Genomic DNA, 16,692 nt, shown 5'->3' on the forward strand with positions numbered 1-16,692 from the left:
CTAAGTTAGGGGAGAGTCATAGCATGTAGGGATTTTCAAATACTCAGCCCCCTTTTCCTGCGGCCATGATCTCTGAACATTTTGCCTGACCACAGAATGCTTTGTTCCAGATACAATGCTTCCTCCTCCCCTATGGAAGGCACTGTCTCATGCACAGCTGCTTCAGTATCAGTCAGACAGGAGGGGAGAAAAAAAGCCAGACTGGCTGAGGACTGCAAGAGAATATTTGGCAGGGAGCTGACAACAACAAAAAAAGGAGCAGGGAGGGAGAATCACGCAATCAGTATGGTGGTGGGTAGGAGAGAGAGAAAGAGAGAAGGTCTGGAAGGGAAGAGAAAAAGCCTGAAAATAGAGAGAGGGAAACAAAGATGGAGGAAGCAGAGACGCAAAGTGAGAGCAAGAAGAGAGTGAAATAGAGATAAACAACGTGGAGAGAGAGAGATGTACACAAAGGGGAAAATAAGGAAGGGGAGAGAAAAATGAGAAGATGAAAGATAAAAACCAATAACAAGCAGGGGAGAATGAAAACCTTTGAGAGTTTTCCCAATTACCATTCCAAAATATGAAAATGGAGAAAAACTAAAGTAAGCTTAGCCAAAGTGAGAAAGAAAGATTAATTTACACAATAGATAAAAAACACAATGAGAAGCTTGCTTATTTCCTCTGTCTCAGTGGGGTTTTTTTTAAGTGTTTCAAGGCAAAAGGGATGGGGAAAATGTCACAAGTTTAAATAAAGATTAAAATATGACATTGCTAATTATGAGAATTTTTGAAGGAACAAATAAAAGTGGAGTCAAGGGATCAAGAAATGGCAGAATACACTGATGCAAACAATGGGAGTAATTTTGAAACACTAGATGAAAATAAGCAGAAAGTGGAGGACAGTAGGGAGGAGGTTAAATTTAATTTTGAAAAATAAAACCATTATAAGCATGAACAGATTCTGTGTGGGCTGAGGTACATGCTGGTTCAGACAAAGGAGAAATAATATAGCTGAGTTTACTGTCCATCATGCGAGCGTCAGAGACCTTACAAAGAAAAACTCACACTTTCTTGCATATTTCCAGCATTTTTTCTCAGAACAATTGCTAGTTGATATTGCTGAGGAGATAAATATTCGATGGGCTTTTTATCAAAGATGGCCTCATATATCACTTAGAACTCCCAGCTCAAAGTTTAGTCATGGAATGCTGAGTTAAATAGTAATTGTTTCCACCATCAGAACTGGCTCTTATGTTCTTCATCAGTAAGGCCATTATGAGTGACATGGTGTGAAAACTGTACTAAAAGAAAAGAATCCTTCCTCAATACACATTCTCCAACAATAACACAGTGCATTTACTAGTATATGGCAACGTTCATCTGAGGATAGTAGATAGCTTTAAAAAAAAGCTTTCACTAGCCCTGTGTGGTATTTTTTAATTGATAAAATGTGCCTAGTTCATTATTTTAATATCACTTTTGTTTCTCCATAAACATTAACTAAGCATATACTTTCAGACAGGAAGAGCTTTCATTTTAGATGAAGAAAATAAACCAACCAAAAAGATCATATTTATTCTTCATGAGAAAGCAAAGCGTGTGATTTTTCTTTCTGTACTAGTCTGCATTGAACAGAACATGAAATGGCTGCCTGTCTCTGTAGACAGCAGAGTGCATTGGGATTTAAGGTGCAGTGCACAGAAAGTCAGAACAGTCTTACAGCTAAATACACGACTGAATGCATTTTACTGATGGGTGAACTGAGCTACAGAGAGATTAAGTGATTTCCTGAAGGTCACACAGTCAGTCAGTGGCAGAATCAGGTTTAGAATCCATGGGCCAACTCAAAGTGATGCAAAGAGATCTTAAACATCTAAATGGGCAACTGGAGATTCCTCCAGCGGGGGGAAGAGGGGAGTTCTTAGCTGGTGTAAAGCTGTTGCAGATGGCCCCTGAGCATAGGGGGTGGAAGCAGGCATCCCAGATACTGGAGAAAGTAGCACTGGAGCACACTTCACTCTGATGAAATTCATTGGTAAGCCAGAACTTGTTAGAGCAGCCTTTAAGCTGCTCTAAATTGCACAGGGAATCAGTCTGGCCCCTGGCAAGGCCCTTGATCAGGACACAGGAAGTGACTAAGAGCCACTTTTGCCCCCCTCGCTCTTCAGCTGCCTAGCTGTGCCAAGCAGAAAACTAGTTCTAACTCCCAGCCCCTGGTCTAGCCATTAGAAACACTCACTCCCTTTGGAATCAGATTCTGCCAATGTGGCAGTTTCTTCTGTCATGTGTTCCATCTGAACAACTCTGCAGAGGAATGAAAAGAATAAGAAGCTTTTACCCGTAGGGCAAGATAAATCCAGGATCACATTCATTTAATGAGGACTACAAATCCCACTAAATGCTCTATTCGTTTAAAAACCTTTGATAAAGGAGGGCGAGGGGAATGGGAGAGAAAGCTGTACATATCCAAAATGCCCCATACAAATAACATGCCAAGTTTGACTTAAGAAAATGTACTAATGCTTTAAAATGCCTGTAATAAAGCTTTAATAAGCACACTGCATAATTTGTGTTTAAGTGATAATGCTGAAGAAACAGAATGTTTACAGGACAATTTCCAAGTACTACATTCATGCTTTTGAGATGCAAAGACATTCATTTTCCTGTGACAACATTTTAATGCAACTACTTTATTTCTTTTATGCCGTGTAACTGATGGGGGTTCAGTTTATGTCTGAGGAAACTGAGACACTTGCTAAGATTGCACAGCAGGTCAGCAGCAGAGACAGGAACAGGAGCCAAGTCTCTTGACCCCCAAGGCTAATGCCATATTCACTGGGTCATACTGCTTTTGGTTGATATCTCATCTCTTGCTCTCTGGGGTTCCTCAGTTATACTCTCATGTTCTTTAATATATGTTACCCAAAATTGGGCCAGCTAGTAAGCTTAGGGAGGACTAATGACCCACCAGAGTTTGGCAGAAAGCAGCACATTTATTATACTGATAGCTAAGCTTAAAAGAAGGAGGGGGGTCACACTCACACTCGCATACTCATGGTCCCAGGACAGGCACGGCACTGGAGATGTCAGGATCCTTCAAGGCAAGTGTCCCACAGTGCAGCGATGGATGGTGCGATGAAGGTAAGTTTTCCAGAGGCACAATGAAATGCAATGCGGTGAACCACTGGCCAGGCAGTCTGGGTGGAGGGCCTTCCGGGAGGTACAATCTTGTGAGTGCACTGCCGAGCACATGGCCCCTTCCCCTTTTAAGGACCTGCTCCTCATGGCCTGCAAATAGAGATGACTTGGTAGCATCTATTTGGTCCCACTCCACCTTGGGCAGTGTCCATGCAGTGTCCATGCATTGGGCGTGTGATTGCTGCCTAATTAGAGTTCCAAACACCTTGTCTACCTTGGAGCAATTCTGATCTTCCAGCTGTTCAAGCAGCCCATTCATCCCACAAGCATTCCAGGAGGGAGTGGGAGGGGGAAAGCCACTTCAGAGGTATTCAAAGAGGGAGAGGAGACAAAAAGGTGTGTGGGGGATGGTGTAGCAGACCTTTTGAACCTACAGGTTATACAGAGCATACAGATCACTGCTGCTCCTACAACAATATGCCACTTTCAACTCACTCACAAGCTATTGCCTCCCTCATATGCACCCTTAGAACAAATATGACCACCTCCAAAGTCATGTCTATTGCACATTTCCCTATCCATTCAGGATTGTACTTGCTGCTTTGGATAAACTGTTGTCATTCCTATTTTTCCTGGGACACTTCCACAATTTAAAGAGTTCTTTTGAAGTTGGGAACACACAATAGTTCTCGCTTGCATCTTATTTCCAAATGGACATCCCCCCTCCAAGGCTGTCTCAACTTGATTCATAACTAAGGCATGCTTTTCATGCTAACTGTCCTGACTAGAGGTGTCAACCTAACTCCAGTTTGTTGTCTGTCTTTTGGGGTCTGCATTTTCTTATAGTTCCCTCATAACTTTATTTTGCTTCCTATCACATATGACAGACTGACAGATGAATACCTATCTGTCACAGTCACCTAAGTCACATGGCATGTTTCCTGTTCCCTTATTGGATAAACAGATAGAACTCTGATCGGTGGCATTCCCTCCCCTATGTTCCCCCTGACCTGGGGGGAATTCCCTGAGGGGTCTTTATAAAGGGATCATAGCGGAGGCCAAAACTAGTCCCAGGGAGTTAAACCATTTCATAAACCTTCCTTATGTACCTTTAACCAATCCGTGTTTTGTTTGCATTTCTACCTGAAGCTTAAGATATAGTGCTCTAATGCAGAGGGAAAGCTGCTAATAAGTTATTTCTCTTACACAGAGTTAACCATATGCTAGTTGGTGTTATCAGCAGAGACCTGTTGAACTGGCAAACTATGGACACTTATCCTTCTAACCTGCTTACAAACACTATAAGAGCTGATAAGGGTCTCACTATCCAAACTGATAGACAGCAAATGTTGATTTTTCCTATTCCTGATGCAATTGGCTAGATCAGTGGTCTCCAACCTTTTTGTGGCCAGTAGCACATTCATGTTTTCAGAAGAGTGTGGTGGGCGCCAATGATTTTTCAAGGCTTATTTTGTATTTGTACATTAAATAATACGAAAAACATCATATTTAATATTACATAATATATGAATCCAGAGAGAAGAGAGAAGCCAGAGAGAAGCCGTGAGGACAGAGAACATGGGCACCCGCAGCCCCGGAGTACTCTGTCCCCAGCAGGCGCGGGGCCCCGGCTTCTCTCCCCTGCTGGGCACTAGGCGGACCCCGCGCCTGCCAGGGACAGAGAACACCGGCGCCTGCAGCCTGCAGCCCCGGAGTGCTCTGTCCCCAGCAGGTGCAGGGCCACGGCTTCTCTCCGGCTTAAGCTGTGGCCCCGCGCCTGCCAGGGACCAAGAACACTGGCGCCCGCAGCCCCGGAGTTCTCTGTTCCCGGCAGGCGCGGGGCCGCAGCTTCTCTCCCCTGCTGGGCACTAGGTGGGCCCTGCACCTGCTGGGAACAGAGAACACCGTGCCCACAGCCTGAGTTCTCTGTCCCTGTCAGGCGCGGGGCCGTAGCTTCTCTCCCCTGCTGAGCACTAGGCGGGTGCACATAAATGCCCTGGCGGGTGCCATGACACCCACAGGCACTGCGTTGGGGACCACTGGGCTAGATTATGTCGCATTCTGTTGTGTAGTCTAGTGTCACATCACAAGAGGACGTGAGGAGGTGTAGCATCATGGCTTTAGAGATGGGCAGCTGGATTTGCTAGTCATACAAATTCCAGTCAACCATCTATGTTCACCTCTGTTTAATGTCTACAGCTCCTTCCATCAGTCAGCCTCATTTTGAGAAAGCTGCCTCATCTATATGAGCTAACAGCGGTAAGTACTGGTAAAAGTTTTACTTTTGAGCACCTAAGCCAAACTTTCATCTAACAGATCTGTTTACTTCCCTTCTCCTGCTATAAGACTATGTACATACTAAAGGTTATGTTGGCAGAACTTATTTCACTTAGGGGTATGAATAAGTCACCCCCTGAGTGATATAAGCTACACCGACATAAGCGGTGTCACTGCCACTCGCAGAGGTGGTTTTATTATGCTAATGGGAAAGCTCTCTCCCATTGGCATAGAGCATCTTTACCAGACGCATTGCAGAAGCGTAGCTGTACCTTATGTACTTATGTATGAACTGTACATATAGACATGCCCTTAGTCTCACTGTCCTGAGCCTCACCTCACCATGACTACCTAAATCCCATTGTAATTACAAAAGCTGCACTGATAGAAAAATAGCAGTTCATCCACCTCAAACTGTGTGTGTGTGGGGGAGGGGGGGGGAACAGTAACCACGTCTCAAGTGTAAATAATGAGACAGAAAGAGACTTTGTGCTTTTTTAAAAGATCCTTAATCAATCACAGAAAAAAGTCACCCTCAGCACTCTCCAGAAATCCAGTAAAAAGAAAAGCTTGTTAGATAGAAAGTGCTTGACAAATCTGGTAACGAACCTTTCCCACAGGGTGCTTTAAAAAGGGCTAAAATACCTAACACAGGCAGCAGAGTCTCAGAATTGTAACTGTTCAGACAGTGCCCTTGCAAAAAAGAAGAGCAACTAAGACATGTAATTCCATTCTGCAAGAACACAAAACTGAGATAACAGAAAACATCAAGTCAACTATTCATTGAATCTGCTATAATAATTATTTATATTATTATCATTTGACTTGAATGATCTAACAGAGCCAGTCAAAATTAATCCTTTGAAAATTTAGGCAACAAGAAATGGCCTTTTATTGAAAAAAAGTTTGATTTATCTGAATTTTCAGAAAAAAATTAATCTTGAAAACACCCAGAATTTTGGCTTTTCATTACCAAAAAACCAAAACATTTCTGCAATAACAATTTTAAAAATGTTTTTTTTAATATTTACCATTTTCTGATCAGCTCTACTTTCTAGCCCATTAGGCAGGAATGGAGTTTACAGTCTTGTAAGATAGGTCGCTTCCCTCAACAGTTTACAGTCTAAACAAAATCAGACAAACAAAGGAAGAATAAGACATGTCAGTCAAAGGTTTCCAAAATTCAAAATTTCTAACCCCTGCAGCAAAGGAGCAGTAAATTGGTTATTTTTGTTCCACATTTCCTTTCTGAGATAACAACCACGACAACACTATTACTAGGCACTGAGTCATTGTGGCAAAGGGTAGCTCATAGAAATCAGAATATGTAAAGACCCGGTATATCGATCTAGTTCATCCTCACACCAGCGCAGTGCCCTGGTTTACGAAATACAGACAGTCCTCGACTTTACGACATCCGAGTTACCACGAATGGCACTTACAAAGTTTATAAATTGTCATCTTGTTTCGACTTTATGACATCAGTTTCGACTTTACAACGCTGAATCTGATATTGTTCCTATGGGAAATTCGAGTTACGACATTTTCAACTTATGACACGATTCTCAGGAACCAATTGTGTCGCAAGTCCAAGGACTGCCTGTAGTGCAGTGGCTCTCAAACTTTTTTACTGGTGACCCCTTTCACATAGCAAGTCTCTGAGTGTGACCCCCCCTTATAAATTAAAACACTTTTTAATATATTTAATACCATTATAAATGCTGAAGGCAAAGCGGGCTTTGGGGTGGAGATTGACAGCTTGCGACCTCGCATGTAATAACCTCGCGACCACCTGAGAGGTCCCAACCCCCAGTTTGAGAACCCCTGCTGTAGTGAGAAAATACTTTTTAAATTTCCTTTATGCAAAAGAACCATCACTTCTACTTAAATTGGCCAAACAATACTTGATTTTCAGTCTGACAAAAATTGGGCAAAATTTTACAATAGAAAAAAAAGTGGTCATTAAATTCCCTGAAATTCCTCAACCTGGCTGCAAAAGTTTCATGATGTGGGATCCAGATTTTTGTACAACTTGAAATAAAAAGCCTCAGTTGACAGTAAAATAGCTTTTTGTTAAAACAAAAAAATCTTAAATTACTTATATTAATTTTCTGTTTGGAAAAGCACATTCAGTATAGACAGCAAACTTCCCCCAGTGAAATAATTTGGCAGAAATCTGGGCAGTTGTCCACAAAATGAAAAAAGGCTACAAAAATAAGTAGCCTGATTACTAGCAAACTGAATGGCTCATCTCCAGGGAATGCATATGATAATCTAGAGTTATATCTTATCAGATAAGGGTAAAATGAGACGATCCCTGGATATTGCCAGTTAGATTTTTATTGTAGTTTTATCACACAGACAGAGAGAAGACAGTCTTTGTAAAGTTGCATATTTTCCTTGCCAGCTTAGCACATTTATCATACACCACTGAATTCAAAACATCACTAGTTTCCTCCCCTAGGACGTAAGGGGAGGATGGACAGGTTGGCCATGATTTAATTCTAGTTTGCTTAATATGACAGCCCTGGTCAAGCTCCCCCGATGGATACTCAGCATTTATCTCTTCATAGACATGTACTAATTGAAGCACACAGACACAGGCTTTGGAAAGGTTTGTAACACAATTACTCTTTAGAGAGAACAGGATATATACAATAACACCTACATGCCTTTCCCTACCTCAGTTTCCTCACTATCCTTAAGTAGTCTCTGGTCAGGGTCTTCTACAGTGCCCAGCCCCCACTCTCCATCAGCTCATGGCTTCACTCAACCATGCAATGTCTTTTTTGTCCTGGAGCCAACTTCCTTCATCTCTCTCTAAAATGGCTGGTAAGAGATCTTGTTGTTGTTGTTTTAAATAACTTTTGGATTCCTTTGTCAGCCTCATCAGGTGATCAAAGTTCCCCACCAGGTAATCCATTGCTTAGCTCATCCATTGAATTGCCCAAGGAGATCTATTCAAATGTTAATGAGTCTTAGTAGTCCACTCATGCAACTCAGTCATGGCTACAGAACACACACTAGTCTAAGCATTCCCCACTACCAGCAAGTGTCTTGGGAAAAAGTTTACTCTTTGAGGTAACAAGCAGAACAAGATTAAATAAGGAAAGTGAATCCCATATTTCATAAGAATAATGCCAAAATCCCTAACATTTTCCACAGCTAATGTTGCATCAAACTCAGCTGTCTCCATTCAGGGGTGTGGTATTAATCTTTTTTTCCTGGTTTTGCTTTGATTCTTTGGGTTTGAGCAAAACTGCCAGCTGCCACCGGCTAATGTACTTTCCAAACAATACCATAAACTTTCCTACATTCTCTTGAAAGTCATCCCAGGTTCACTCAAAATAGCCTGCAGGTTTGTTCAAAACTTTGCCTATAATGTGATTCAGCTTCTCCAAAAGGATCTGCAACAGAGGGAGGCTGGAAACAGTTTTTCCATCTATGAAAATTTTCGCGGTTTTGAAAAACATTCCCATCCTACACCAGGACCAAAGTCAAAATCAACATATTTGAAGAAAAAAAAACAGTTGGCTCCGATCAATTGAAATGTTTTGTTTTGACAATTTTGAAACATTCTGTTTTAATTTTGAACTTTTGTTTTTCACTATAATTAGCTTACATTTCTAAATGAAAAGTTGATTTGAACCAGAAAACAAGAATAATTTTGAAAAATTTGAAACAATTTCTAAGCATTTTTAATCAAAAACATTGAGTCAAAGAGTGTATCAGAACAGACCCTTCCCGCCAAAAAAGTTTCAGTTTCACTGAATGAGCATTTTTCCAATGAAAAAACACTGCACCAAAAAAATCCCGATCAGGTCTATTCTTGTGTTAAATCCTGATGCCACTTAAATCAGTGGCAAAATTCCCATCGACTTCAGTGAGGGGCCAGGATTTTACCCTGGAATATGACTCAAGTTTTGGGTTGTGGTTAATGTGGAAAGAGTGCACTGCTGTAGTGATGACCCATTTTCTCATTCCAATACAGCTATGTCCCACTTCTAATCCTCCACATAATCTCTCATTAGCCTGTATCTTCCCCAAAATGGCTCCTACTGATATACATAAGGTCCTAGTACACTAATATCTAGCACAAGAGGGCATGGGGCAGAGACCAGGAATAAGACTGACTGTTCGGTTTTCATAAAATGGTCAAAAACAGCTTGCAGTCACACCCTTTCTACCAGATCCTGCCTAGATGGAATCAAACTGATCTGAATCCTTCCATTCTAGATGATGCCATCTCAGAACTTTTAGGGCTATGTCAAAGTTGGGGTAAGACAGGGAGCAAAGGGAAACCAGAACCATCCATCTACTGAGATGAACTTCAAGGAACGAATTAGTTTGTTCTAGCTGGAAGCATTGGATGATATTCTATGCCCACACCTGCCCTGACTCCTCTCATGTATTGATATGGCCTTTTATTTACAAATTGGTGCATTTCGCAAGGGAGTTCATAGTTAGTTAGTATGAAATATAGGGTTTTACCTACTTCTTTAATCCATAGGAATTTTTGCCCCTATTTGAAAGAAATACAGTTTGTTTTCTCCAGGCACCTGCAATTTCTTCTCAGCCATTGTTTTACTTCTGAGGCGATATTGGGTCAGACTATTACTTTACAAATAGAAGAAACCAGGTGCTTTTTGGTATCAGTGTAATTAAGCAATTTAATGAAAATCTGTTAAACTGTGTCCATCCTTCCATGTGAATGTTCAAGGCTGAAATCAGCATGTTGCTGCCTGTGTGTGTGAGTGCATGCTGCTTAAATGTAACTTTGCTGTCACCAACAGGTTTTCACGTGAATTAAATGTTTTCATCTCAGTGGTTTTTCACTGTATAAGACAAGCTAAAAATAAAGGGCCTGATTCTGCCAGACTTACTTATGCCCAAAAGTCCCATTTTCTTCATTGCAGAGATGCTATTCATGGTGAGTAATGGGGTAAAATCTGACCCAGAGGAAGCAGATAAACCTAATATTTTTCAGAACATCTCATGCTAAAGAAATGGAAAATAATTAAACAACCAAATAGTAAATCTTGGAAAGCAATGTCTCCGATTTTCAAAAGGGCACATGGAAATACATCAGGTAGCGTGTCATTTCTGATTTCTCAGAGACTCCCAGTTTATCCCTCTGTTCTTATAACAGAATCATCCATATCCACGGCCTCAGACAATTGATTGGCCTCAATTAACTGGCTATTTTGACAGCTTTTGCTTTGCTTCTGCTGGATGTGTTATGTAAAAGCAGGGCCGGCTCAAGCAAAAAAAAAAGGGGGGGGGGGCGGCCAGAACGGCAAAGCAAAAAAAAAAAAAAAACGTGTGGCGCAGCCGGAGCGCGGGTGCAGGGGGACCGGCTGGGGGAGGGTGAGGGGGAGAGAGCGGGTGGGAGAGAGAGAGAAGGGGGCGGCCAAGGCTACAGCAGGGGCGCTGCCACGTGGCCCCTCCCGCTGCGCCGCCTCCTGCTGCCTGCCGTGAGGGCTCCGCTCCGGTCGGCACGGAGGGAAGGAAGAGGACTGCCCTGCAGGGCACTCTGGTTCTCCGCGCTGCCACCCCCTACAGGGCGGCCGGAGCGGAACAAGAACAAAAAAAAAAAGTGTCCGTGCTGCCCTAGGATTGGGCGGAATGCCGCCTCCAACAATCTGCCGCCCCAAGCACCAGGTTGCTCAGCTGGTGCCTGGATCCGGCCCTGTGTAAAAGAATTTACCATAGACTGATCTGCCTGCCCGTCTGATGTGTACTAGGTGCTTGTCTCCCATGGTACCTCAGTGCTTTACCAGAAAATAAAACAGGTAGTTCATGAAGCCAAGGAAACATTGTTGAAAGAAGGTCATTAAAGAAAAGCCACTGATAACACGTTAGAATAAGATTTTATGGGCAAGACTGTGCCTTTAGGCACCAGTCTGAGCAAGGGGTGATGTGTAAACTGCCCCATCCCAGGAGTAGTCTTGGGAAGCACCATGCACAAATCTCACCCTTTCCCCACTTGCTCTAGGCCTATACCTTCAGCAATTTATAGCATCCCCACACAGGCTCAGATGTGATGACTGGCACATTGTGGAGGAGGGTAGAGTCAAAGCTCAACTCACTCCCCACACTATCCCACTCCCTGCCCACTTACTCCACAGGTTGGGCGACCAAGGCTTTGTCTAAATTAGCACTTTTGTGTGTTTTTTTCACACCCCGACCAATATAAGTTTCACTGACAAAAGCGCTGGTGTGGACAGCACGATGTCGCATGCCAATCCTGACTAGAATTGAGCAGGAGGAGGGAAGAAATCATGGCTTAAGTTCATGCAGATCTATAGAAAAAGTTCAAAAACTTCTGATAAAGTCAACAAACCTGGGAGAGAGATTTATTACAACTGCATCAAATCTAGGGGCATCATCATACCACTTTAACTGCACCAATATAATTAAAGTAGTATGACTTCTATGTTTAGACAAAGCCTTAGAATACTCAGATGTCCACTGTTTAATTGGGAATCAGGATGAGAAGTGGGAGAATAGGTGAATATATTTTAGAGAACTGTCATGTTAAAACAGCCTCACTTCTGCTTCAACTTTATGCTGAAAGATTAATAAACTGAATATGTTCAGGAAACAGTTAAAAACAAAACAAAAGAAAGTAATCTGCTTACCACCAGGTAGGTTTTCTCTAGCATTCCCTGATGTAATGTTAACCTTGCTGTCTCTCAGGATAAATATCTGAGGAGTTATTTGTACACAATGCTGGAATGTTTACCTTTTGATTACAGATCTTTACACACTGTTCATTATTATTGAATGCCAGAACGAAATGCAGCCTAAGGGCCAGTATGCAATTTTCTTCACAAAGAAATACAGTAGAAGTGACGACAGGGGCTAGAACAAGAGAGATGCTAGATTGGAAAGAAACCTGAGTAACAAAACCCAAACAAACAAACAAACAAACAAACAAACAAAAACCCCACACACAAACCAAAATATAGTTCCTGACTATCTCTGTAGCTGCATTGGACTGACACTTTACAAAACAAACTAATGCATGTACTAGAACATAAGAACGGCCGTACCGGGTCAGGCCAAAGGTCCATCTAGCCCAGTATCCTGTCTACTGACAGTGGCCAATGCCAGTGCCTCAGAGGGAGTGGACCTAACAGGCAATGATCAAGTGATCTCTCTCCTGCCATCCATCTCCATCCTTTGACAAACAGAGGCTAGGGGCACCATTCCTTACCCATCCTGGCTAATAGCTATTAATGGATTTAACCACCATGAATTTATCCAGTTCTCTTTTAAACGCTGTCATAGTCCTAGCCTTCACAACCTCCTCAGGTAAGGAGTTCCACATGTTGACTGTGCGCTGCATGAAGAAGAACTTCCTTGTATTTGTTTTAAACCTGCTGCCTATTAATTTCATTTGGTGACCCCTAGTTCTTGTATTATGGGAATAAGTAAATAACTTTTCCTTATCCACTTGTCCAGACTCATAGAATATCAGGGTTGGAAGGGACCTCAGGAGATCATCTACTTCTCCACATCACTCATGATTTTATATACCTCAATCATATCCCCCCCCCTTAGTCGCCTCTTTTCCAAGCAGAAGAGTCCTAGCCTTTTTAATCTCTCCTCATATGGGACCCGTTCCAAACCCCTAATCATTTTAGTTGCCTTTTTCTGAACCTTTTCTAGTGCCAGTATATCTTTTTTGAGATGAGGAGACGACATCTGTACGCAGTATTCGAGATGTGGGCGTACCATCGATTTATATAAGGGCAATAATATATTCTCAGTCTTATTCTCTATCCCCTTTTTAATGATTCCTAACATCCTGTTTGCTTTTTTGACCGCCTCTGCACACTGCATGGACATCTTCAGAGAACTATCCACGATGACTCCAAGATCTTTTTCCTGACTTGTTGTAGCTAAATTAGCCCCCATCATATTGTATGTATAGTTGGGGTTATTTTTTCCAATGTGCATTACTTTACATTTATCCACATTAAATTTCATTTGCCATTTTGTTGCCCAATCACTTAGTTTTGTGAGATCTTTTTGAAGTTCATCACAGTCTGCTTTGGTCTTAACTATCTTGAGCAGTTTCGTATCATCTGCAAACTTTGCCACCTCACTGTTTACCCCTTTCTCCAGATCATTTATGAATAAGTTGAAGAGGATTGGTCCGAGGACTGACCCTTGGGGAACACCACTAGTTACCCCTCTCCATTCTGAGAATTTACCATTAATTCCTACCCTTTGTTCCCTGTCTTTTAACCAGTTCTCAATCCATGAAAGGACCTTCCCTTTTATCCCATGACAGCTTAATTTACGTAAGAGCCTTTGATGAGGGATCTTGTCAAAGGCTTTCTGGAAATCGAAGTACACTATGTCCACTGGATCCCCCTTGTCCACATGTTTGTTGACCCCTTCAAAGAACTCTAATAGATTAGTAAGACACGATTTCCCTTTACAGAAACCATGTTGACTATTGCTTTTCTATGTGTCTGACAATTTTATTCGTAACTATTGTTTCGACTAATTTGCCCGGTACCGACGTTAGACTTACCGGTCTGTAATTGCTGGGATCACTGCCAGATCCCTTTTTAAATATTGGCATTACATTAGCTAACTTCCAGTCATCGGGTACAGAAGCCGATTTAAAGGACAGGTTACAAACCTTAGTTAATAGTTCCGCAACTTCACATTTGAGTTCTTTCAGAACTCTTGGATGAATGCCATCTGGTCCCAGTGACTTGTTAATGTTAAGTTTATCAATTAATTCCAAACCCCCCTCTAGTGACACTTCAATCTGTGATAGTTTCTCAGATTTGTCACCTCCAAAAGCCGGCTCAGGTTTGGGAATCTCCCTAACATCCTCAGCCATGAAGACTGAAGCAAAGAATCTATTTAATTTCTCCGCAATGACTTTATCGTCTTTAAGGGCTCCTTTTGTATCTCGATCATCAAGGGGCCCCACTGGTTGTTTAGCAGGCTTCCTGCTTCTGATGTACTTAAAAATCATTTTGTTATTACCTTTGGAGTTTTTGGCTAGCCGTTCTTCAAACTCCTCTTTGGCTTTTCTTATTACATTCTTGCACTTAATTTGGCAGTGTTTATGCTCCTTTCTATTTGCCTCACTAGGATTTGACTTCCACTTTTTAAAGTAAGTCTTTTTATCACTCACTGCTTCTTTTATATGGTTGTTAAGCCACGGTGGCTCTTTTTTAGTTCTTTTACTGTGTTTCTTAATTTGGGGTATACATTGAAGTTGGGCCTCTATTATGGTGTCTTTAAAAAGCGCCCATGCAGCTTGCAGGGATTTCACTTTAGTCACTGTACTTTTTAACTTCTGTTTAACTAACCCCCTCATTTTTGCATAGTTCCCCCTTTTGAAATTAATTGCCACAGTGTTGGGCTGTTGAGATGTTCTTCACACCACAGGGATGTTGAATGCTATTGTATTATGGTCGCTATTTCCAAGCGGTCCTGTTATAGTTACCTCTTGGACCAGCTACTGCGCTCCACTCAGGACTAAATCTAGAGTTGCCTCTCCGCTTGTGGGTTCCTGTACCAGGTGCTCCATGAAGAGGTCATTAAAGTATTGAGAAATTTTATCTCTGCATTTCGTCCTGAAGTGAAATGTTCCCAGTAAATATGGGGATAATTGAAATCCCCCACTATTATTGAGTTCTTAATTTTGATAGCCTCTCTAATTTCCCTTAGCATTTCATCATCACTATCACTGTCCTGGTCAGGTGGTCTATAATAGATCCCTAATGTTATATTCTTATTAGAACATGAAATTTCTATCCATAGAGATGCTATGGAACATGTGAATTCACTTAAGATTTTTACTTCATTTGATTCTACATTTTCTTTCACATATAGTGCCACTCCTTCTCCCTCCGCCCCCCGCATGACCTGTTCTGTCCTTCTGATATATTTTGTACCCCGGAATGATTGTGTCCCATTGATTGCTCTCAGTCCACCAGGTTTCTGTGATGCCTATTACATCAATATCCTCCTTTATCACAAGGCACTCTAGTTCACCCATCTTATTATTTAGACTTCTAGCATTTGTGTACAAGCACTTTAAAAACTTGTCACTGTTTATTTGTCTGCCCTTTTCTGATGTGTCAGATTCTTTTTTATGTGAATGTTTATCATCTGATCTGGCCCTTATATTATCCTCTTCCATCCTCTGCTCCTGACTATAACCTGGAGATTCTCTATCATTAGACTCTCCCCTAAGAGAAGTCTCTGTCCGAGCCACATGCTCCTCTGCAGCAGTCGGCTTTCCCCCATCTCCTAGTTTAAAAACTGCTCTACAACCTTTTTAATGTTTAGTGCCAGCAGTCTGGTTCCACTTTGTTTTAGGTGGAACCCATCTCTCCTGTATAGGCTCCCTCCATCCCAAAAGTTTCCCCAGTTCCTAATGAATGTAAACCCCTCCTCTCTACACCATCGTCTCATCCACGCATTGAGACTCTGAAGCTCTGCCTGTCTACCTGGCCCTGCGCGTGGAACTGGGAGCATTTCTGAGAATGCCACCATTGAGGTCCTGGATTTCAGTCTCTTCCCTAGCAGCCTAAATTTGGCCTCCAGGACATCTCTGCTTGGTTGATGGCATGTAAAGACTGACTGTGGACCCTGTGTGTAATAACCGTTGGACTACTTCATGTGTCCTCTATCTTCTTTCAGAGGAAACAAATGTGTTACAGAATGTTATGGACATATTCATATCCCTTCCAGGTTATTGACTAGGACCCTGTTACAACCAAAGGAGATGTGTTGCTTAGAAAATCCTTCCCAGGTTTTGTATAGAGCACGGTACATGCCAGGACAGGACTTCGGGAGTTTAATCAGTGTGGTATGATATTCATGATTGATAAAGCACACAGGGCCTGATCCAGAAATCCACTAAAATCAATGGCAAAGTTATTTTGCTCATCATTCTTATGTACCTCTCAGGCCCTTGAGTGAAGGAATTTGAGATACAGCTTACTACTTATTTAGAAGCATATGATCAAGGTGATTTCCATGCACATTTTCTCAAGAATATTCAAAATTAGTGATGGGCAAATCTCAAAACGTTCAGAGTTCCAGTTTGATTTTGATATGCTCCAAAAATGTTGGCTGCTTATCCAAAGCTTATCCTAACTAGTGGACTCTCTTAAATGCAGATGTGTCTCTTGTCTGCTTGTTACATCACCCGGACTCACCTTGCGGAAATTCCAGTAGACTCCATTAGAATTTTATAATATGGCTTCTGTTTTTACTGGTACCTTAATTTCTGAGGGAGAATTTATACTT

At 41.9% G+C, this 16,692-nt stretch overlaps 1 long non-coding RNA gene across 3 annotated transcripts in view; it reads right to left on the reverse strand.

The window, feature by feature from the left end:
* Positions 1 to 936: 936 nt before the first annotated feature.
* LOC135973160 (uncharacterized) overlaps positions 937 to 16,692 on the reverse strand; it is a 66,498-nt gene continuing 50,742 nt past the window's right edge. For all 3 annotated transcript variants that reach the window (XR_010589863.1, XR_010589864.1, XR_010589862.1), the window contains 2 exons: positions 6,429 to 6,520; positions 937 to 3,270 (listed from right to left, as the gene is read on the reverse strand). This is a non-coding gene — a long non-coding RNA (uncharacterized LOC135973160). The remainder of the gene's footprint in view (positions 3,271 to 6,428; positions 6,521 to 16,692) is intronic.

Source organism: Chrysemys picta, chromosome 8, assembly GCF_011386835.1.
Source record: "Chrysemys picta bellii isolate R12L10 chromosome 8, ASM1138683v2, whole genome shotgun sequence".
Lineage (NCBI taxonomy): Eukaryota > Metazoa > Chordata > Testudines > Emydidae > Chrysemys > Chrysemys picta.